Source organism: Camelus ferus, chromosome 8, assembly GCF_009834535.1.
Source record: "Camelus ferus isolate YT-003-E chromosome 8, BCGSAC_Cfer_1.0, whole genome shotgun sequence".
NCBI classification, from domain to species: Eukaryota; Metazoa; Chordata; class Mammalia; order Artiodactyla; family Camelidae; genus Camelus; species Camelus ferus.
Window position 1 is genome coordinate 60,102,789 of NC_045703.1, and position 23,449 is coordinate 60,126,237.

Below are 23,449 nucleotides of genomic sequence, written 5' to 3' on the forward strand. Positions count from 1 at the left end.
TCTGGTTTCAGGCTGGTGTTTTTCTTGGTTAAATTGGTTAAAGTAAAACCTGGATGTCTGACTACAGGTGTGTTTTGAGAAGTGCAGTTTGAACCACAATTTTGAAAATACCTGTGGTATTTTTAACCACCATTTGGTTTACTGTCTTTTTCTTTTTTTCGACGTGTGAAAGTTTATTGCTATCGTGCTTTCGCCATCAAAACTTACGATCTTGGCCTTTCCTCCTGGCCTTTGTGTAAGGCCAGAGGAGAGACACTGGCTGCTCTGACCACCTTAAAGCGGACTCCAGGTATGTCACCAACAGCATGACCTTTGCGACCAAATCCAACAACCAGAACTTCATCATTTTCCTCAATAAAATTCAAACAACCATCATTGGGTACAAAGGCTGTGATTTTTTTTTTTTTTTTTTTTTTTGCCATTCTTGATGAGCTGAACCCTGACACACTTCCTGACGGCAGAATTTGGCTGTTTGGCTTCAACCCCTACTTTTTCGAGCACAGTTCCCTTTGCATGAGAAGCTCCTCCGAAAGGGTTGGCCTTCAGGGCTGTGCCCAGATGGGCTTTCTGGTACTGTTGATCATGCCATTCTGGTCTCGCCAGCGGCTGCGGAGCTTCCTGGTAGGACAAAGGCTGCGACACTCGCCTACCCTGCCGGTGCCACGGGCCGGAGCAAAAAAAGGGTTTGCTGGTCTTTATTGCTTCAGCGGGTCCTGAACTTTCTGAAGTTCTCTCTTCCATAACAAGATCTCTAAATCTGCCACACTTAGGTCACAGGTTACTCCAATAAAGGATTGAAAACTCCACTGGGGGTATTTGGAACACTGGCCTGACACAGCCTGTGGGTTTTTTTCCCTTTCTTGTGGGATTATTCTTTGACCCACTACCTGGTTTTTTTTTGGTGGGGGGAGAAGGGGGTTCTCATGTTTGAGGTGAACAGGGGGGCCCTGTGGGGCACCACGAGGTGAAGGAGTGTGGGTTGGGGGTAGAGCCCATGTGATGCTTACAGTCGCCCTGCTGGTTAGTCTGGACAGGCCAGCCCTGGGGGCTGTCTCCAGCTCAAAGGGGTGCCCATGGGCTCCTTGAATTACAAAGCCAGGAATTGCTCCTAAAATCAAGCTTGAAGCAGGATGCTTATGGTACAATTTGTCTCTGATTCTCTTGGGACACCTACCTCTCGTCTTGCTTCCTGTTTCAAGGCAACATCTTTTGGTTTATACTGAACTTTCCCCTTGATCGTAAGTCTTAGAGCCGAAGGGAGGACAGAAAAGCAACATCCTGTTTCTTCCTCTTTCTGTCTGTGCTGACACTGAAAATACTGAGTAAGTTCAGGCTCAATAAATGTGAGAACTTCCGTAAGGCGTTTGAAGGAATTACTCTTTGTCTAATTCTCGCTCTGCTTCTTTCTACCGATATTTTGGCGGGTTAGGGGGTTGGCGTCTTGGGAGCCAGGAGAGCTCTTACGATCATCTTCAGCCAGTCCACGTTCAGACAGATCCCTTTCAGATCATAGAAGTGAGATTTTTCTTTGAAGCTGTTGTTGGCAGGGAGGCCCACGTCAGGTGGGTCCCTGTCACCATGCAGGTGTCTGGGTTCAGCTGAGGACAGCGAGGAGCCTCCGAATCAGGAGAGTCCTGTTCGCTGTGTTGGGGACCCTGACTGACGAGGCCCCTCAGGAGCTGGGAAGAAAGATTGGCAGGAACAGTCAATTATTTAAGGCAGGTACTGATAAATTTTTTTTTTCACATATTGAGATATAGGGAAGTCATTCTGGCTTGTATGTGAGTTAACTTGAATTTTTTGCTAACTAAAATAGCATGTTTGTGGCCTATCAAACATACATTGTACATCTGCTTTAATTGTTAAAGCAAAGGGCACATTGACCAGAAGTAAAGAATGTCCATGTTAAAAACAAAGGTTAAACGTCCTTCTTCTTGCTGGCCCTCTTTTGATGCTAAGACTATCCTCCCAGGTGCCAAGGGCACACTGTACATACTGGACGTGTATGTGCTGGGCTGTTTTTTCTTTTCTTTTTTTTTAAACCTTAAAGAAATGTATCCCTTACTTGTTTCATGTTCTTTGTTCTGACAAAATACAAAACTGTGCTGAAAACCCTGCTTCTCCGGAGCAGTTTCTCAGAATAATTTAGGAAGCGGGCTTCTGGGCTAGCCCTCGGTTTGGCTCAAATCAAACTCTTTTCTTCTTATTGATTGATTATTGATTATTTTCGTTGGGAGCACCCCCGGGCAAGTGCCCTGGCCTCTCCCCTAGTGTCAGCTGGCCTGTCTATCTGTCTGTCTGTCTGTCTACCTTCTGGCTTCCTGAGTTCCTGACTCCATGTCCTGTTCGCTGCCTCCCTTTTACCAGAAATTCTGACATCCGTGTTCCCAGGCCGCACACTTGACCCGAGTTCCCGACAGACGTCTCGCTGGGTGGTTTGGCTGTAGATGTTTTGGGCCCTGTGTTGCCCTCTGAACACAGTTAAGGCCAGTCTTAACTGCCAGCAGAGGGAACGCAGGCCTTTCCCCTGCACCGTGTGTCCGCAGACAGGGCAGGAGCGCCGGCTTCACGAGGCACGTCGGACGGTTCCAGAGGAACTAAGACACGGCACTCCTGTACCTGTTGCTTCTGTGAAGGCACCGGGGAGAAGAGATGGAAAGTGGAGTGGCAGTTTGGGCCCATATATGGGTCTCACTTCAGGCCAAGTTTATATTGGGAAGGAGGCTATCTTGGGAGATAAGTGAAAATTCTTGCCATTGTGACCGAGGACTGGACCCTGCCTGTTGACAGCAAAGAGAGGAAACAGGGTCATGAGAGGCATGTCCGAGGGGCTGTGGGGTTGCTGTCATTTCCCCCAGAGCTATCCATGCTGTCCCCTTCTCCTTTCCATGCTGCTGTCCTGTCTTTCTCTCCTGGGGATGGATGCAGCGAGCAGGTGGGGGAGAGTTACTTTAATTGGGCCAATGGCACCTACATCGGAACCCCAGGGGCTGGATTTGCCCAGTGACTCTCCCAGCGATGAGGGGACAGACCTCATCGCCAAGGCCCTGTCTCGGACGAGGAAGATGGGCTTCTCTTTACTGTCTGTGTCTTTCCTCTTTGCTGTGCACTTAGTCCTGGTTGTGGAATGAACATTGTCCAGCTGCTCATCAGTTTCATGGTTCATGAACACGCCTGCCCCACATGGCTGAGTGCTGTGACATCGTTTGTGCGTGTGTCCTGGCCTCCGGGGCCCTCACCAGCACCCGCAGGTACCATGAGGTTTTTGTGCCCATTAAGTCTGTCTGCATGCTGTGATCAGGGGCTGGCGCCATAACGGAAAGGTTCCTGGCAACTGTCTCGGGCCCACCTGGGAGCAGTGGCTGGAGATCTGGACTAAGGATCCGGTCTGTCTGATAACAGCCTTTGTGGGAGGCTGGAGGAGACCCTAAGTGTGGGCAGAGGAGCGTGTTGGGAGCCACAGGAACAATGGAAGCCCTATGTAGGCTGCAAGACTGGGTCAAGACCATCTCAGGAGACCCTGGGCTCTAATCGCAGGGGAAGTGGGTTACAGCAGGTGGAGATCTGTTACTCTCCTTCCATGCGTGACCAGTCCTGGAAGTTCAGTTCTTCAGTTTTAGTAAAGCATGAATGACTTATAGACCTGCTGGAAGTATCTCAACCAAGGAGATAACCGTATGTCTAAGCAAAGCATGGTCACAGAGGCGTTACCTTGATGGCTGGGTTTCCACTTTCGTTTTTTGGAATCTTTGAAGATAAAGTTCCACCTGGCTTTCAAAGTTGTCATGATGATACAAAATCCTGTATCAGAAATGCTGAAGAGAGGATTTTTGTGCTGTTGGTTATTGTGTTACCACAGATGGACGTGGTCATCTGAGACGAAGAGCTGGCTCACTTGCGTTTGTTTCAAATATCCTAACCCGGGTGGGGAGATGCGCTCCCTGATATGTGGGTTTTCAGATCTCACAGCTGACTCGTTCCTTCATCCACAGAGGAGAGAACACGAGATCCGTGGACCTCTCGGACGCCGCAGGCCCAGCCGACCCTCCAGACAATATCAGTACTTGTTAGCTTTCTAGACTCTGTCGCTCCGAGTACTGAAGTCCTTTTCAAAGCTCTGTTCTACTTCCTACATTACCCTCCCAACCTACTTCCTCCCAGGAGGAGACGAGGCCTTCGGTGTCTTCTGTCCTGAGAGCGGAGCCAGTGTGGGCAGGCTCAGGGAGAACCAGGGAGAGACTTATGGCCTCCGAGGACTTCGTCCTCACGGTGAGGGGAAGGGACTCCTGGGGGCTGAGAATCCCAGTAAGTGTCTGGACTTGAGGGCCTGGCCACGCAGGCCTGTCTTTTTACATGGGCACTAACCTGGCAGATTCTCCCTTTATTAGAATCTGAATCTGCATCTCATGTTAAATCTCAGGTGTTGCTTCAAGAACTATTGAAAATCGTTGTCATCAGTCATGATGATGACTTTATATCTGTGAGCTGCAACATTCATATTATTATTTTTTAGTGTGGTTTTGATGAAACTGAAAAATAATATCGTGCATAGAACGAGTGGGGAAGATGAAAGTTTGAGTCCCAACAGCTCATCAAACTGACTGCGTGACCTTGGGGAAATTACTTAGCCTCTCTGTTCTTTGTTTTCATCATCCGTAAAATTGGGACTAATGAAAGGGACGTTGTGAGAATTAACCGAGGTGATGATCCACGTGGTAAAGCATTTAGCACGGTGTCTGGTAGATATGAAGCTCTAAATAAATGTTAGCTATCATTCTGCTTGAAGCAGCATAGCATAGACTGATGCAAGTCTTGGCTTCCCCTCTGGCTTGTGACTGTGGGCAAATAACTGAACCTCTTTCTCTGAGCCTTGGCTTCTTTGTCTGTAAAATGGAGTGACTAGTTCCACCTACGTGGAAGGGCTGTCACAAGACCTACACATGGTAGCGTTTGGGGAAAACGGTTTCACAAAGTATAAGCATTTTGGACTGTCTGACCTGGTCGTTTTATATTTCATCCAGCGTAAAGGACTCTACCCATGTCATAAACCTCACGAGCTCCTTGGTTTGCCTCTGGTTGTCTTTTCTGATGTGAATGTTGTCACAGCCGTACAAGCCCTCTGTGGAAGAGTGGTTTTAAGCGTGTATCTGGAGGACTTCCCTGTGGTCACTTCAGTGGTGACACAGGAGGAGCCATCTGTGTAAGCTGCGTGAGAACAGGTGACACGGAGACGAGAGCGACACAGCAGAGTGATTCTGCAGAGATTCAGGACTATCACCAAACAGCGTGGCCGGGGGAAGGCGTGGGTGAGTCTGAGAACTGCCAGTTTGAACTTGAAGGAAGCCTGGGTGTGGGGCAGTTTGTTGGGAGAGATGCCTTCGTGCTGCTGAATGCTGATGCTGAACATCTCAGCAGGGCTCAGAGGGGCTCAGTTTAGAGTAAGAGATGACTCAGTGCCAATCTGCATCGTCACTAGAAAAATTAGCGTCACATTCTTCTCACAGTGCATCTGAAATCAGGACAGAACGTCAAGGTTTAGGTTTATGTGGGTGAGAGGAAGATAGACAGACTATAGCTTCTCCCTTAGGAACTAATAGTTAGACTTAAATTTAGGAGGACGTGATACACGTATATTTTTAAGTGAAATCTACTAGATCTGTCTTCAGAAGTGCAGTTTTTCTTCCCTCTCCGCTTGTGTATGTATCTGTAAGTGGTTGAGTGCTTCTGGTGAGGCTGGCGGTTGAGGAGATAGTCTTGATAAGAATTGCCCAGACTGCTGGGGGTTGAGCTCACTCATCTCCCAGAGTTATTATGTGAGGGTACCTTTCAGGGAGGGAGGCACTGGTGGGCATTTTCCCTTCCTTTCTGCTTTAGGATTCAGGTTGTCCTTAGAGGAGAAATGTTAATAGTGTGGTAGAACCTTTAAACAATCTTGTCTTGAATATTTAACTGTTCGCTGTTCCTGTTCTTTTCTGTTACCCCACAGCTTTTCACTTTCACTGTTTCCTGTTTCCCCGGGTGTCCCACTTCTCAAACTAAAAAATGGTTTCTTGTGCATAATGCTTTTCTTGCTTATACCTTAATTAGGAAAAATGTCACTTAGGAGCCTAGCCTCCTTGTTTCTGAACATAATAAGATGCTTCGTCCTTTGCTGGAGATGCAGGTTGCTCAGAGTCTGTGCGAGCCGTCTTTCTGACAAACGTGGCACACTTTGTCGGTATCTTTGTTAAGATCTTTCTTGAATGTGATGCTTTATTTTTGATTTGGGGCTCTTGACAATTTTTCTTTTTCATCACTTCTCTAATTTGAGACTTGAAATAAAATGGCTTTGTGCGTAAACGGTCTGCAGAATGTTTATCCCTTTCTTCTTTTTCTTCCGTAGCTGTTGCTAGATACCAGGGAAATTGGATGCAAGAGTAGAATAAAAATCTGGTTTCTGGAAATGCTGAGCCTGACCTGGACTATACAGCTAACTGGTTTGGGTGTAAGCAATATTAAAGAAAAAGAAAACTTAATTATGTCACTTGACTAAATTGAGCCGTTTTTACCAAATTGGTTACGGGCGCAGAGCACATGGCCAAGGACACATACTCAACATCCAGACCTGTTGGGTCTGAGTCTGGCCTGTGACCTCCAAGCTGTGCACCTTGGGGCAAGTTATTCAACCTCTCTGTTCAGCTGTAAAATGAGGATAATAAAGGTGTGACTCTACTTTATAGGGCCAGCGTAAAGATTAAATGAGAGACACCTAAGGTGTACAGTATAGCACCTGTCACCAGATAAGCGTGCTAGAACCATAAAAATCCATAAATACCCATAGGAAGTACAACATCCTGCTAGTTTGTGGGTTGTCTTTCATAATTGCTGTGGTAACAGACTTTTCACATTTGAGAAGGAGTGATTTTTAAAATGAATTATCTTGGACTAACTAGCTAAGCAAATCTAGCTAATGTTGGTCATAAATTTCACTTGAATTTTCTATAGTGCAGTTAGCCATAAAACTATAAAACAGAAAACAAGTTGGTGAAAATGGATTTATAAATTCATCTTATCTCTCTATCTCTACAGAATGGAAATAGAAAGATAAAATATATTTTGTCTTAGGACTTCAGAGAAGTTCAGTGTTCAGAAAAATCCTTCCAAATGTCATAGTATGTGGAGAGTTATTACAAACCTACTGTCTAACATCTGAGTGTTGGTTTCCACCTGGATCACTATTTCTTGAGATGAGTAAGTAAAACTGAAAAGTCTGAGTGATTTATGGAAAATCTCACACCGACACAAACATTAATAAGCCTGTTTATTTTAAACGTCTTGAGAAAAGTGGAGGAGACGTGCTACGGTGTAATGCTCTCCTTTTGACAGTTCATATATTTCTCAAGTTTTGAGTCACTTTTTGAGTGTCAGGTCAGTGATTCATCTGGCTTTTGAAGAAGGATTGGTTGTCAAAACTTGACGAACAGCTAAATCGGGCAGGTTAAATATCATTTTCTTCTTTGACATAGACAGACTCAGAAGTTAATGTCTGGGCTCCCCATTAATCTGCAGCTGTAGTCATGCATCTGCGTACAGTAAAAGCTGCACCTGGTGAACAGGTATCCCAAGTAGTGTGTGATGGTCTCGCAGGAGGGGCTCAGCATAGGTCCTGTCGCTTCTCTGAGCTGAGGTGGCTCTTGTGTGGAGTATGGAGGGGCCGTCTCCCTCACTGATACCTCCTCTTGCTCACAGACGCGCTGACTTCTCCTGGATGGGCACATCCCACCATCTCCTGACAGATAAGGATGCCCGGCTCTTTGTCCCCTTCCCCACCGCACTCCCTTTATGGCCGTATGCTGTGATTCGCCATTATTTGCAGTTTGAGGGATCTCATTTTTAAGCCATGTTTAGAGCTTCTCTCTGCCAAAGTTGTGGATAAGTGACTCCAATTTTGCCCAGGGGATCTGCACTCCCAGTTTGTCTGTTTTCTCCACTGGAATGAAAGGCTCCCAGAGAGCAGCCTCTGCCCAGCTTCATGAACGATTGTATCCCTGAACGTGCAGCAGTTCCTTGTACATGCAGGTGCCCCCAGAGATTCGTGAATGAGTCAGCGAATGAATGAAATTATGCCTTTGAGCCAACCAAGGCTGGCACATGTGGTCTGACTGAGATACAGGCAATCAGGAGGTTGTGGTCAGGGCTCATCTGCTGGGCGAGGGAAAGACTAATTCCCCCTTCGTACCCTCGATCCTGTGGCTGGGCAGCCAGGACCTTCTCTTGGCGAGCCATACCGTCTGTTGTTGGATCTTGGCTATCGCATTCTGTTACAGATCTTTCCCTCTTTTAACTTCAGATTATTATTAACATTGTGCTTTTTCACTTTCCTACCTCTCAGCTTTGCTGGGTTGCTTGGGGTGAGTTATTGAACTTCTTTCCTTATCACTTTCCTTATCTATAAAATGACAACAGTGGTACTGCCTATCTGATAAGCTGGCTGTGAGGATGAGCGGAGTTAACGTATGTCAAGTACTTAGAAAGTGCCTGGCAATGGTCGGCTCTGATCACTAACAGTCACTCACAATGCCGTGTCCATGGGCAGAGCTGCTCCTTCTGAGGCCCGTGGCCATCTCTCCTTTACTCTCGGCCCTACCAGCTACCTCACTTGGTTTCCTGACTTTGTTGAACTTGCTACAGGCACCTTCCTCACAGCCGCCAGATGAGTTTTCCAGCAACAGTCCACTGTACCTCTAGGACTTAGCCCAAAGTCTGCATGTAATGCGTTTCAATAAGTGTTGATTGGAGGATGCTGGGCTTCCCTGCTCGCCCCCCTTGCTGGGTGTGGGGCTCAGGGCTCCACAGTCTGAAGGCACCTATTGCATAAGAGTTCTGCCGACTCCTGGACTGTAAGAAAACTGGTGATGACTTATAATTCCAGCCATCAGTGACAAATCAGCTCAGCATTATCAGTCAAGGAGGGTAGTTTATGTTGTGATTAGGAGAGACTCCGAATTTCAGTGGCTTGAAATCACAAAATTGTGATTCTCACTCACGCTGTGTATCCGATGTTGGCTGATGTAGGGGTTCTGCTCTTCATTGTCATTCAAGGGCTCTGGCCAATCAAGGCTCCCTCTGGACCCGTGTTTTGCAATTAGCAAGGTGGAGCGAGCATCACGTGAGGCACCCTTTGGCTCTTAGAGCTCCACCAGGAAGGGCACGCACGCAGCACTTCTGCTTCCCAGTTTATTGGCCAAAGTGAGTCATACGCAGCACCTAACTTCAGAGGGAGCAGCAGAGCACAGACCATCCTGCACCAGGGAGGAGCCGCCAGAGTATTTGCAACCAGAGAGATTTTGCTGATAAACGGAGTGTTACTGTCTCTCCTTAAATGGATTGTTCCCTGTCACAGTTCCACCCTCACATTAACTAATTATTTTATTTAGTCAAGGAGAAAAGACATTAATCCCAGGAAGCTTAGCAAATGAGATATTCCTTTGTGATGGTCTTCCAAACCTTCCGGAACAATCTTCCCGTCCACTAGGAAGGAAATAACTCCGCTGTCTGACTGAAGAGCACACGTCCTGTGCAATCTAGTGCCCGGCCCCAAACAGGAGTGTTTTACAAGAAAAGCTCCTCAGTTAACTCAACTATGTGACCCGGCATTTGCCAGGGCTTTCGTGTGTCCGGGTGGTGTATATGGCCTTTCATCCAGACTGCCAGCGGGGCTTGTCACTGTATGGAGAAACTCCACATCTAGTGAGACTGCTTTGATAATCTCGTAAATCACCCTTCGGAGAGTAACCCCGCTGTGCCCAGCACTGAGCAGGGGGCTGGGGTTCTATGGGTAAGTGGTCAATAAACACAACAATGGCAGCTTGAGGCAAGAAGCAAAGCCAAGCGTTGGGGCTGGAGTATAAGGGGAGGGTTAGGTCCCCTGAGGTAGCAGGCAGCTGGGGCCTAGCCCAGGTGATGACTGGGAGCTGAGACGCCAGCTCGCCCGAGGTGAAGGAGCGGGCACTTCAGGAAATGCTTCCAGGCCAGCGTGCCTGGCCCCAGGCACAAACTGAAGCTGGTGGGGTCAGACCATGAGAACCTTGTAGGCCAAGTCGAGGAGTCAGAATTTCTAGTTTAGTTGGAAGCCTCTGAAGCAGGGAAGGGAGGTGGTCAGATTTGACTTTTAAAAAGTTATCCTTTTTTTTTTTTTGACAGTTCTAAATATTAGTTTTATTTAAGGATTTTGTCTGTTCCATACCTCACAGTTGCAAAGAAAGCAGACCTTTTTTTTTTGAGGAAGAGCTGAAAACAAAGCAAAGAGCTTTGGTAAGAAACATCTAAGGCTGTGGCACATTCTAAAAAGTTATTCTTGATTTACTCATTATTTTTTATGTTTCACATGCTTTACCTCTTGATATGATTTATAGTTCCCCAACTACTGACTCTCCACAATATTTGTCTTAAACCTAAAGCTGTATTTCACACTGAAAAACCATATTAAAATCTGTTCTTCTCCAGTATTTTCCACTCACACAGAAAATTCAACAATGTGAAAAAAACCGAAGGAAGATTTTATTCTCCAAGGTGGATTCAGTCACTGTGGAGAGAGATCTGTTTATTATCAGGGCTTATTTATTTCATTAGGTGATTGCTACAATTTGTTGTCAAAATGTAACTTTGCACTTAAAGCATGAAGTGTTTCTAATTTAGAACAGATTAAGCTACTTCTGGTTTTGCTGGTTTTATGGCGAGATAATCTATTTACTTTAATCTTTTTTGGTAAAGCTTGATTAGATGATCAGACAAGTGTTTATCCAACACGTTCTAAAACCATAAATTTTGTTTCGAAATGTTTGAAGGCAGATTAGAATTTTGACAAAGCCCGTGTGGTTTCTGTGCCTAGAACAGGCCCAGTAGATGGCACCAAAGGCCGGGAGGGAGTCGGGAGGCTGGAGGGGGCCTGTGACCTGGACCAAGGGGGTGGGGGTGAGGAGAGGAGGGCAGTGGCAGGGGCTGTTGGGAGGTAAGATTTGTGGGACCTGCCAATGGGTAGGTGTGACGTCCAGCAACTGTGGTCATTTGCTCAGGGCAGCTGTCTTGGAGAGCAGGGCACCTGGAACTGAGAAGGGAGATCAGAAGATGGGTGGTGAACAGAACAGAGGGAATGACCTTCAAAGGAGACATTTTAATTACCCTTTGTTCACCCACTGAGTTCCCCCTCCTTTGAGTTATTTCTTCTGGATATCACTGAAATCAATCCTTGAGAATCGGGTCAATCCCTTTGCCCCCACAGAGTACCAGATGAAGAGTGATATATTTAAGATGTTCACCTCCACTCCCCAGCCCTGCTCCATGTGCCTCTTAATATGTTTCTTTCTGTTGACATAGTGCCAGCTCAGACGGAGGTCAGAATGCAATAGCACAGATTGCAGTGTTCTTTGATGACTTAATTGACGTCCTCGTCCCATTTTTCATGGTCACTGTTATTGGGTTTGAGGGAGACCTGGGTCTCTTGATTGGATTAGGAAGACACCTGCATGACCCTGATTGAATCTGGCAGACGTTCTGGTCTCCTGGCAGAGGACTGAGGAAACACCAGTCTCATCAGCAGTGTCTCATCAAGCCGTCTTTTACCTTGGAGGGGTTTCTGGTGATGGCTAAGCTCATCCTGTGGGTGTTGATTGTTTTAGGTTTCTTTCAGGGGAACATTGTCCGACCTCACATTCTGGGGATGCTCGCGTTTGGAAGCTTTAAAGCCTTTCTTCAGAGTGGTAAGGAATGTTTTATTATCAAGCACACTTCTGGGTAGTTTGAAAGCCGTAGACATCTTAACACCAACAACCACGGTTTGGAATCTTAATCCTGGCTGGTTATCTACTGAATCCAACAGCTGCCACCTCCTTCCTCCTTGTCTTCTGAATCTATCGCGTCCCACAGACCTGTTCTGGGTTGTAACCACCCACTGCTCCCAACACAGAGCTCCTCCAGGGACTACAGGAAGGTGAGGCCAAGTAGCAAGCCTGGAAGGCTCTTAGCCTGGCTTTAAGCCCCCATCTCCCTTGCAGGTTCAAGAAGGGAAAAGATGTTTCTGGTCAAACCCCCTTTGCATCAAGCTGCCTGACCCAGGACAAATCATGAAACCTTTAGAAGCCTTCATTTCCTCACTTGTAATATTAGCACCACAATTAGGGTTGAGAGGAGAAGTAATTCAACTCTTTTTTAAATTGAAGTATAGTTTATTTACAATGTTGGGTTAGTTTCAGGTGTTCAGCAAAGTGATTCAGTTATATGTGTGTATATATATATATATTCTTTTTCAGATTCTTTTCCATTATAGGTTATTACAAGATATTGAATACAATTCCTTATGCTATACAGTAGGTCCTTGTTGTTTACCTATTTTATATATAGTACTGTGTATATGTTAATCTCAAACTCCTAATTTATCCCTTCCCCCACCCCTTTCCCCTTTGGTAACCATAGTTTGTTTTCTATGTCTGTGAGTCTATTTCTGGTTTGTAAATAAGTGCATTTGTATCATTTTTTAAGACTCTGCATATCATATGATATTTGTCTTTCTGTCTGACTTACTTCACTTAGTACAATAATCTCTAGGTCCATCCATATTGCTGCAAATAGCATTATTTCATTCTTTTTAATGGCTGAGTAGTATTCCATTACATATACATTACATACATATATATATATATATATACCACATCTTCTTTGTCCAGTCATCTGTCAGTGGGCATTTAGATTGCTTCTGTGTCTTGGCTATTGTAAATAGTGCTGCTGTGAACATTGGGGTGCATATATCTTTTCAAATGAGAGTTTTCTCTGTATATATGCCCAGGGGTGGGATTGCTGGATCATATGGTAACTCTATTTTTAGTTTTTTAAGGACCCTCCATACTGTTCTCCATAGTGGCTGCCCCAGAGAAGTAATTAAACTCTTGATTGTAAAAGTTACAGGCACAGGGCCTGGTACAGAGGTGCTGATAAATACTAGTTATTATTATTTTGAAAAAAGAGGACTGTCTTATTCAATTTTGCACTACTTGACTAGACCAGACCTAGGACTATGCTTTTTGATAGTTTGTGTCACACACAAATTCCTCAAAGAAAATAAAAATGTTGGCTCTAATTCACTATTTGTGGCTGATTTATGGTTTAGGACTTTGTCGGTTTATTATTAATTGGTGGAGATCATGGTCTCTATTCTGGGGCTTTCCTGATTCTCAGAGGCTGTAAATCAAAAGGTTGCTAAGCCATCTTCTGGAAGGAGGCCAGTCAGCCTAAAAACCTGCCTGATAAAATAGTGAGCTCTGTAAACAAAGGCATCACCCAGATATGACAAAGAATTTGAATTTTTTCTCTGGCCTGGCTCCACCTGCTGACTTCCTCAGAAGCGCTCACTGGTGAAGGGCTTACCGTGAGGCAGGCACATGTTAGGCAAAGGGCATGTTATTTAATCCTTGAAACAGCCCCGTGAAGTAGGCTCTTTTATTCCTTATTCCCACTTTATGGATGAGGAAACTAAGGTGCAGAGAGGCTAGGCTGCACAGCCTGTAAAGGGCAGAGCTGGGACCCAAACCCTAGTCTACTTGGCTCTAATGTCTGTTCTGAAATACTAGTGTGGCTTGAAGGTGCAGCTAATGTTGGGGTTGAGAAATATTCCTTTGGGAGCAGATATTTAATGTAGTGTCAACAGTGTGCAGTGTGAGGTCCACTAGAAAGGAGCCTGCTTTACTTGTGTTTAATCCCGGGTTTCCGCCCCAGCACGACCCAAGCGTCGGGATCACTGGGGAGCTGTGATGTCCATCGGTGCTCAGTCCTATGGCCCATTCTCAGTCCGTATCTCACTTGCAGGGTCTGGCTCAGCTGCTCAGCCCCGCCTTCTTAAAGCATGTTCTTCATCTGGCTTCCCAGGAACCACACTCTTCCTAGTCCCTTTGCTGGTTCTTTCTAAGTTCTATACATTGGAGGCCTGAGGAATTAGTCCTCAGACCTCTTCTTCTACATTCCACCTCTTGGAGTTCTTATTTAGTCTTAAGGCTTAAAATGTCATCTATGTACTTGTGAATCCCCAATTTATATCTCTAGCCTGGACCCTCCACCAGACTTCATTCTTACATATCCGACAGCTCCACTTGGATGCCTAGAAGGTGGCTCGATCTTATTGTGTCCAAAACCAAGCTCTGATCGTCAGCCCTTTCCTCCCTCAACTGCTCTTCTGGCCCATCATGCTCATCTCAGTCATGGCAGCCCCATCCTCACAGCCACTCAAGTGGGAAATCTTGGAGACATCCTATCCTTGCATCCCGTATTCAGTGGGTCAGCAAGTCCCACTGGCTCTACCTTCAGAGTCTACCCAGAGTGTGACCTCCCCACTGTGATGTGTATCACCTGCTTCTCTTGCCTAGATTCTTTGAGCTCTTCCTGCTCCCCTTTCTTCCTCCTTTGCCTCCTGCCCCTTTATTCTCAACACAGAAGCTCGAGTGAGCCTGTTACTGTAAGTCCAATTATGTGTTTGTCTTTAGACCGACCTATGAGGCCTTCGTGATCTGATCTGCCCACCCCATGACTGCTCTGATCGTCCCCTTCTTTTCCCTTCCCTGACTCAGCTCCCTGACACTGGCCTCCTCGGTTCCCATGTGTGTGTTTCCTCTTCAGGGCTTTGTTCTTCTGCTCGGAACATTCTTCCCCTGGACAAGTGCATGGTTCACTCCCTCACCTCCTTCACAGCTTTACTCACGATGAACCCTCCATGATCAAAACCTTTGGGGCTTGCAATACCTCAACCCATTCCTGTCTCCCTTCCTGCTCTAATTTTCCTCCTAACACTTATCTCCATTTAACATTCTTCTGTGTATCTAAATTCCAGGTGGGCAAGGATTTTGTCTATTTCAGTTTCCTACTCTATTCCCAGTACTGAGAACAATGCCTTGCATATAGTAGGCACTCAACAAATATCTGTGGAGTGAACGTATCTGCCAAAGGTTTATTTATTTTAACCATGCACAAAGAACACTGCTTAGCATTGGGAAAGGCATAAAAATAAATCAGACACGTATAATGCTCTCAGAGTGCTCCCCGTAGCATTACAGAAAAGACATGTGCATAACACCTACTTCTAGAATCATTATTTAAGTGCCATAGTGATGCGAGGCTTTAAAAGAGAGAGAGATCTTACCCTGCCAGCTGTTCCAGAAGGAAATGGTTTCAGGCACCAAAGTGGTCTTAAGCGGGAAGTGAGATGTAGCTGAGGATGGAAGAGCATTGCAGGGGTGGAGGCCCACAAGCATGGAGGTGGGAACTTTCAGACTCAGTGTGCATAGTGAGTCACTTGGCATGCAACTGCGTTTTGTCTGTTTCTGAGTTTCCAGTTTGTAAAGAATAGTGTCTCCCTAGAGGGGTACTGAGTGCCTTCCCTTGGGTCCTCCAAAAGCATGGAAATTCAGTGTTTGAGATTTGATTGGCTGTAGGTTTGGGCTGGTCAATTTTTGACTTTTCTCATCCGTTTTGTGGACTTGATTTGGATGCCAGCCATTCTGTATAGTTGTTTACTTGTCTCTCAGCCCTGGCCTGGATGGTTTGTGTTGTACTTGAGGTGCTGCAGGATGCCCTGGGTGCAATTCCACACCTGGTCAGCCTTTTAGCTGGAAGGACAAAGAGCCATGGAATATTCTGAGTGCTTGGTTCCCTTTTCTGCTTGTCTCCTTTCTTAAGCTCTTATTTAACTACAAAGTAAAAATCACTAATACAGGCTCTCACTGGCCACAGGTATGGGCCAGGCTTTGATTCACGGAGAGGTGAAAGCTTAGAGGTTATCAAGGCCTGTGTTTCCCAAACTTGCTGTTTATCAGAGCCGTTAATGGGAGCTTTTTTTTTTTTTTTTTAAGTAATTTTATTTTATTTAATTTTTTAAAAAATGGAGGTACTGGGGATTGAACCCAGGACCTCATGCATGCTAAGCACGTGCTCTTCCACTGAGATATACCCCCCCCAGGAGGGCTGTCTAAAGAAACTCCAGTCCTACTTAATCAGCATCTTCAGAGAAAAGGCCCAAGAATCAATATTTTTAAAAGGAGACTATAATCTGAAGGAGGGTTAGTACCTCCATCAGCCTTTACTGGCTCATTCACATCTGGAATGGCCTTCCAATGCAGGCTTTTCTGATTTTGAACAGCTGTTCTTGGCAACAGCTCATTCCCCAGTTCCCTTCAACTGTCCCTCCTATGACGTGGCTCCTGACCCCACTGCCCTAAGCCTCCTTACCCCGCCTCTCATCCAATTCTCCAGCAGACATTTATTGAATGCCTGGTGTCTGCGTGGTTTTCCTGTTTCTTTTTTCCTCAAATCCCTCTTCTATTTTGATTACCTTTCTCTTATCCCAAGAAATGGTTACTCAGCCCATTCATGACCCTTCTGAGCGTGAGCCAAGGTTTATCTTTGTACTGCACAGCCGTATTTGTTTTCTTTTTAAAGCATGTGTACAAAAGGACACAGTCAACAGGATTTTTAAGTGGTGTGTGTAACTTAGTGACGAAAACCAAATAGTGTCCCACCACAATTTGTATGTCAATTATAAACCGTCCTTTTCCCCTTAATTAAATGAAGAACTCTCCAGTTGTCTACCAAGCAATAGTTTATTATTCTAGGATTTCTTTTTTGTATGTTGCGTTAAAATGATGTTTAAAATAGTTTACTTTTTATTAAGCTACATTGGCCTCTTCTCACTCTGAAATTACTAACCCCTTTACTTAGTAGGAGGCTGGCTCCTCTTGCTTCATCTCACCTTTAGTGCAAACAGTTCTGGCATTTGTTAACCTGATAAAATGCCTGGCTTGGCCGACTGCAAGATGTAAAAGATGCTCTTATAATTTGTTCCATAATTTAAGACCCTGTTTTGTTCTTTAAACTGCTTGGTGGTTGATGTTTACTATTTTTTAACATTTCAGTGAGTCAAGGGGAAATCCTCGTGTTTAAGTACTGATGCTCGTTGAATATAATTATTGACATGGAATTTAAAGGTGAGATCGAGCCAGTTCATAAATATAACAATTGATCTAAGAGACTCTCCGTCTGGGTTGAACAGATCAATGAACGCAAGAGTTATGAAAGGAATTTGTGCCCACTTTCCCTTTGGAGTATCTTTACTTACATACCGAGAGCAGTTACTATTTATAGCCTCTTTTATATAACGGTTATTGTATCGCCAATTCTGGGTCAGTTGCAAGAGGAAATGAAGTCCCCGTGCAATTATATGGGTTTTTTATTCTTGAGTATCCTGGAAAATGTGTTCAATAGTAAGTTTAGGCCTAAGCATTTTATTTGGGAGAGAGCTTCAATTTATTCACTCAATAAAAAATTTTCCTGTGCATGTATGTGGGTTGGGTGCCACGCTATGTATGGGAGCTATAAGAACAAAGGAAGCACAGCCTCCGCCCTCCCAGAACTTCTAGTTTGCTGGTGGAGACAGCAGATACACATCTTGATGCGTTTTAACGTGCTAGTGACCATGATGAGATTTAATGTGCTGATGACCCCAGAACGTGGGCGGCCAGAGGATGGGAGACTCCAGGTGCTAGCGCAGTGTCGGGTCCTGGGAGTGGCTGGCCTGAGTGGTTCTCACCCAGTCTCCTGGTGTGCACGGGATACAGAGGGCAGAAGCCTGAGACCCTTCGGCCTGGTCACTGTCTGGACAGGAGAACCTGTGTCAGTGAGTGGAGGAGTGGGACTCCCCTGCCCAGTGTCATAGACACTGAGAGCTGTAGTCTGAGTAGGACTCCCCCCTCCTTTCTAAACAGGAGTAACCACAGGGTTTCCAGAAGGGAATCACCACTGTATGCTGTTGTCATGCCCGCCGAGCACTAGCTGGGCTGCTTCAAACAGCCTTTCCCTGGAGCCTGGCAAAGATTTATGGTCACTGGGGGCAGCTGCGCCATCATAAATCTTCAATCCTGCCTGCCGTTATAGCAACCGAGTTAGCTTGCCAGTGCAGAGACCCACTGGGACTCAGAATAAACCATCCAGTCAGTCACTCAGCAGATAATTATGGCGTGCCCACTTGGTGTGGGGCCTTCTCTTCCTCTTTTGTTTGTGTCAATATTGCAGAGTAGGAACAAGGCATCAGATTCTCGTGTCTGATTTCTGTTCTAAGGACTTTTTTAAAAAAAATTTGTGGGGTGGTTTTGAGTATGTCATCTTCAAATTGTTCTCAGCTTACGACAAAATTAAGCTTTGGGAAAAGATTTGATCTTTCAATATCTTTCTGGGAATAAAACCATAATAAGGGTAAAAAAAATGCCCTTTTGTTATTTGTCACCTTTTTTCCCCCTTGAAAAATAGATCTGAGTTCAATCAATCCCTTTGCTAAAATTAAAATGGGCACCCCTGCTCCCTGTCCATCTGCCGCCATCGTGATCTCAAATGCATGTCTGCCCCAGGAGCAGAAGTAACATGTGTGGGAGGGGTAACAGCTCCTGCCTCCCTAGTTGAAGTTTTCTTTGGGACTGAATCAGAATAACAGAATTGGGAGTTTCTGGAATTAGATGCTGCTTGCCTGGCGCCTGAGCTACAAAGCCATTACTGTGGAGGTGAAGCGCTACCGTAATCAGGGCTGACAGCATTTGTGGAAGTCAGATGAGAATTTCCAGGTCTCAGGAAGGCCTGGGCGCCCCTGCCCTCCCTTGCCCTCCCCGAGGCTCTACCTAAACCCAACTAACCCTCCACTCGCCGCCGACTACGGCCTGAACTGCTGTTGCCTGCTTCACCCCTTTAGTTTCCAGATGTGTAACCTGGAGAATGACTCAGGTTTCAGTCCTTGAAGGACTGCAGTGGGTTACAAGGATTATCAGCCCCACTTGCCTTCCTCTGGCCGCGGACAAGTGGAGGCTGGGAGAGTATTTTTGTGGGAGGGAGAAAGCCAGGAGAGGAGCCCAGGGTCAGACCTCAGCTCCGCCTGAGAATTCACACTGGACCCGCTGCAGGTTCAGTTCAGGTGAAGACCACTTTCTCCTTCCTGTTGTTGGTCTAGGAGTTTACACCATGGGCCTCTTGCCACCGGTGATCACTTCCAGAAGGCACTCCAGCAGACCTCTGGCTCCATGTAAAAGGCACCCAGTGCTTGAGTTGAATTTGATGTTCATCCCTGCCCTGGGCTTTGTGAAATTAGGGAAGGGGTGGGGGCAGATGGCCCAAGAGTTAAAGGGCTGCTTTGTAGGTTGGGAAAGTGCTGATTTCCAGGCTGCTATGGGGTGTCTGCTGGTGGGTCTCGCCTTCCAACGCGGAGGCAATCTGCCTGTGACGTCTGTCCCCTGACGGCCCCGGTCAAGGCAGAGGAGGGTCTGGGTTAGGCCCCTGTTCTGGCTGCACTGTTGTCAGATGAGCTCCGCCCCCGGGGGGAGGAGGGCTGCTCCGGGTGAGCGGCCGTGGCCTGGCTCAGGCTCCCTGCCAGAACTTCTTTTTTCCTGGGCACTTTCACTGGTCTTGCCTCGTCCCATGTTTAAGACCGGCACAATTACAAAAGCTGTGGAAGATGGTTTTTTTTTTCCATTTGTTTGGACTCATTTTTCAAAATAAAGGCCCTGACAGGAGGTGTGAAACACTCAAGTGACCTCCGCAGTGCCATCTGTTTGCGGAGGGTCCCAGGAGAAGCGAAGGCGTGCGGTGGTGGCCTTGGGCCTGAGGAGAACCTCCCCGGCCCCTGCTCTGGGGACAGGGACAGGGCAGGGCAGCGGCTGGCTCTCTCTCACTCAGCTGAGCTTTGCTCCCCCTGGCCAAGCAGCAGCGTGCCTTGTGTGGCAGCCACCTGCCTCCCTCTGCAATGTCCCTGCATGCTTTGTCTTACCCCTAACTGCTGGTGTGGGTCTTCCGTCTCACTGACTGTTGAGTCCTCAGCACCAGCCCAGTGCCCGGCCCTCGGTAGGCAGCCCGTAGAGAAAGAAGGTTCTAAGAGGGGCATGGAAGTCAGCGACCACGCACAAGGAGTCCCTTTCCCTTTTTTGTTGTCACTATCTTAAAAGAAACGCAGAACATCCTGATGCAGTGACTTGCAAGCTGTAATTGGCTTGCAAGTCACTGCATCAGGATGCAGGATGCACTGGGCTCCAGTGACCTGTGGGGACTCCCAAGTTCCTCCCTGCACGTTAGGGCCCAGTGACTCTGACGGGTGTCCAGGCACCTGCATCTGCACAGCGGGCTTCAGGGGCAGGCAGTCTATGAGTCCTGACTTGCAGAACATCACTCCCAGCTGCTAGCGGAGCAGCGCTCTGGAAAGTCTCTCCAAGTAGGGAATGGACAGTTGGAGAAGGGATCTCTGGCCCATTCCTCCTTCCTTCTCACCTGGCGTTTCCTAGCCTTTGGTTTCTTTGGTCGCCCCCCGCACTGAGTCTCCTACGCTCGCTTTACAGTTCTCTCCAAGTACACTTCATATTTTCAGTGCCATGGTTGAAACCAGTTGACATTTAAAAAATTGAGTACTTTTATAGGCGAACAACAGCAACAAATTACTGGGCACCCATTAAAAACCAGTTAAGTTTCCAAACATTAGGTCTTAAACTGATTTTAGCCCCAGGAGACTGGTGATCTATTACAGTCACCCCTCAAGGTGTCGGGGTCCTAATTACTTGCTTCTGTGGCACAGTTGCCTTTTATTCTCTGTAGCCTTGAACTTCTCCACCCAGGCCTCCAGACGTTATCCTCTGCAGCCTGAGGCAATCCGTCCAGTTCCAGCTTCCAGCCTAAGGAGCACTCCTTCCTCACCGTGGACCAGAGGGTAGTGGGGCCCAGCCCCCGGCTCTGTCCCTTGGACAGTTCCCTCAGGGGCAGATGTGGCCGTCTCTGAACCAGGCTCAGAGAAGAGCAGGATCTAAATCTTCCGTCTCCACTGTGTTTGTAACAGGTGGGGCCCAGGCCTCCGGCTGGGGGGTTAGCATGTTCTCTAGAAATGGTTACTCATTCCCCAACTTGCCTGAAAACGCCAAGTCCATTCATGTCCATCTCACAAAGGGTGTGGTCCATGGAAATTTAGAGTTGCCTCCTGGGTTCCAGATTGCCGCCGGTGCCCCGGCTGCTTCTGATGTGTCGGGTGCCTGGGGGACTCCCTGGCTGCCATCCCCACACCACTCACTGCCAGGGCCCTGCCATTCTCCCTCACTGCTCCAAAAGTCACTGACACCACAGGGAGAGCGCTTCTCCCCAGCAGGGCCTCATCCTGAAAGGCGGAGAGCACACACATGGGGCCAGGTTGTCCGGGTTTGAAGCTAAGCTATCAGCCCCATGGGTCAAGACCCTCAGACATTCCATCTATAAAATAGAGATGATAATAATACCCACTTGGGGAACTGTTCACTCTAACTCAAAAAGTGATTAGCAAGAGCTTACCTGGCCCTGTGCAAGGAACTCTGTTCTATGGACTTACAGTTTAGGGAGAGACACCAACAAATGTAAATTTTACCTGTGTGCTAAGTGCACAGAGGAGAGATGCACAGAGTGAGGCTGGAGAGGCCAGGCTCTGGTAGACTGTGTTAAGAATTTTTGTTCTGAGAACGATGGGAAACCACCCAGTGGGGCCGTGTTCTTTTTTTTAAGGGATTGGTTTTATTTTATGTTTTGTTTTTTTTTGGGGGGGTAGGTAATTATGTTTATTAATTTACTTTTTTAATGGAGGTACGGGGGATTGAACCCAGGACCTTGTGCATGCTAAGCACGCACTTTACCACTGAGCTATATATACTCTCCCCTTCTAGATTTGTGTTCTTTAAGTTGCTACTCTGGCTACAGTGGAAACTGATTGGAGGAGGGGATAAGAGTGAATGTGTGGGAGCCATTAAGAGAATCCTGAAGTAACTTAGGCAAGAGATGATCTAGCTTAGACTTGGGAGGTGGTCAAACGTACAAGTTCAGGGCACAGTTAAGCTATAGAATTATTTGTGAAACAGAAACAGACTCACAGACATAGAACACAAACTTATAGTTACCAGGAGGGAACTGGGGAGGGGAGAAGGATAAATTGGGGAGATACTAACTACTGTATGTAGAATAGATGAACAACAAGGTCCTACTATAAAGCATAGGGAACTATATTCAATACTTTGTAAAAGCCTATGATGAAAAAGAATACAAAGAGGAGTATATATGTATAACTGAATCTTTATGCATACACGAGAAATTAACATAGCATTGTAAACCAGCTAAACTTCAATTAAAAAAAAAGCCCTGTGCTTCACCCAGTCGTCCCTCATTTCCCTGCGAGCCTTTGACATCTACTGATCTTTTCACTGTCTCCACAGTTTTGCCTTTTCCAGAAGGTCACATAGTTGGAATCATACAGTATTAGTCTTTTCAGACAGGCTTCTTTCACTTAACCATATGTCTGTAAAATCCTTCCATGTCTTTGCGACTTGATAGCTCATTTCACCAATAGTCTTTCAAATTCCATCTGCGCCGTGCCTGCTGGGCTGCACCTGGAGGTCTCCATACGGGAGCCACAGTTTCTTTTTGGTGCCTGGTGTCTCTTCAAGTGGCATTTCCACATCAGCTTCTCAGTCTTGCTCTTCTGTGCCCCTGTAAATCCTGAACACATTTGGCCATAGCTGATTTAGAAGCCTTCCCAAGGTAGGAGGTGGACAATGACTGGATTTTGTGGTCTGTGTTCAGGAAATCTTACACCACAGTGACTTCATAGACCCACCAGAATGATTCAGTGAAAGTGTTGGTAGCATGAGGGGGGCCCCCTTCTCTTGAAGAGTTGGGCTGTACCAGGCTTTGCATTATTGTGCTTTTGCAACACCCTGGGAGTAAATTGAGGGTCTCCAGCCTGAAGAATTCTGCTTGGTCCCTACGCAGTTTTACTGCAAAAGTGGGTGTGCACCGTCTTCTATTAGAAGACAGCCCTGGCTAGATGACTAAGCGGATGGGAAACGGGGCGTAGCCAAGTGTGACTTCCTAGAGACAGGCTGCATGGCTGTTGCCTCATGCTCTTCTTGGGCGACACCAGTCCTTTCCTTCGGAACACTCCTTTATTCTTCCCCCTTACTCATTGCCTGCAGTCCAGGGCCAACTTGAGATCACTGCTGAGTTGCCTGGTCCGTCCTGTCTTTCTGTTTTATATCCTAATGTTTGTGTCCACCAGCTCCCTCAGTACCCACTTGGGAGCTTAACATGTGGTGTTCCTTGTGATGCAGGTTGTCCCTGCTGTCCTTGTGATCCGTCTCAGCCATCGCTTACTTTCAAACACTTTATGAGGAACAACCTTCCAGTTTTCTTGTCACTTTGGGATTGTTAACGACCAGCCATGCATCTCTAATGTTCCTGTGCGGAAGTGCAGAACCAAGTGTTACTGTTTCCAGAAAGCTGTGCCTCTGGCGGGTTTTGCTTACACTTTTTCTCCCTCTCTCTATTTAATCCTTGTGCTTTTGAACAAATTTGTAATGTGTTAGGTCATTACTTGCCATTTTCAGGCATCAGGAATGAAAGA

General features: G+C 46.5%; 1 protein-coding gene and 1 long non-coding RNA gene across 5 annotated transcripts in view; one reads left to right on the top strand and one right to left on the bottom strand.

Moving 5' to 3' along the window:
- Nucleotides 1-23,449, top strand: part of PPP1R14C (protein phosphatase 1 regulatory inhibitor subunit 14C) — a 78,925-nt gene that overhangs the window by 23,326 nt on the left and 32,150 nt on the right. The gene's annotated exons all lie outside the window — the stretch shown is intronic.
- LOC102504414 lies at nt 266-9,554 on the bottom strand. Of its 3 annotated transcripts, XR_004322062.1 has the most exons (3): nt 9,540-9,554; nt 6,831-6,833; nt 266-548 (listed from the first exon to the last, which is right to left on the bottom strand). It is a non-coding gene; the product is annotated as an uncharacterized LOC102504414 (long non-coding RNA). The 3 variants fall into 3 exon arrangements; XR_004322061.1 differs by lacking the exon at nt 6,831-6,833 and having other exon boundaries at nt 266-524; XR_004322060.1 differs by lacking the exon at nt 6,831-6,833 and having other exon boundaries at nt 266-573.